The sequence below is a fragment of the Myotis davidii genome, unplaced genomic scaffold, assembly GCF_000327345.1.
Source record: "Myotis davidii unplaced genomic scaffold, ASM32734v1 scaffold845, whole genome shotgun sequence".
Classification (NCBI taxonomy): Eukaryota; Metazoa; Chordata; class Mammalia; order Chiroptera; family Vespertilionidae; genus Myotis; species Myotis davidii.
The window spans coordinates 1105165-1105464 of NW_006296223.1; positions in this window are offsets into that span (position 1 = coordinate 1105165).

The window sequence follows — 300 nt, forward strand, 5'->3', positions numbered from 1 at the left end:
CTGCCCACACCTCCCACCTGCCCACTGCATAGACCACACCCCTGAGGCCAAGCACCAGCCCCCAGACTTCATCCAGGTCATCAGTCCTTGAAATCACACCTTCGTCCAGACCAGGCCCACTGGCCCCAGAGAGGACCCCTGTCTCCCGCCCCCAGGGCCGCCCTCACCTCTGCAGGGCCAGGACCCACTGGCTCCCACCACCTGCTCCCAGGCAGACCCCACCCGCTGCTCCCGCGCTCAGAACACCTGGACCTCCGCTCCGGGCCCTGGAGGGCAGGCCCGGGCTGTGGCTGGGTGAAG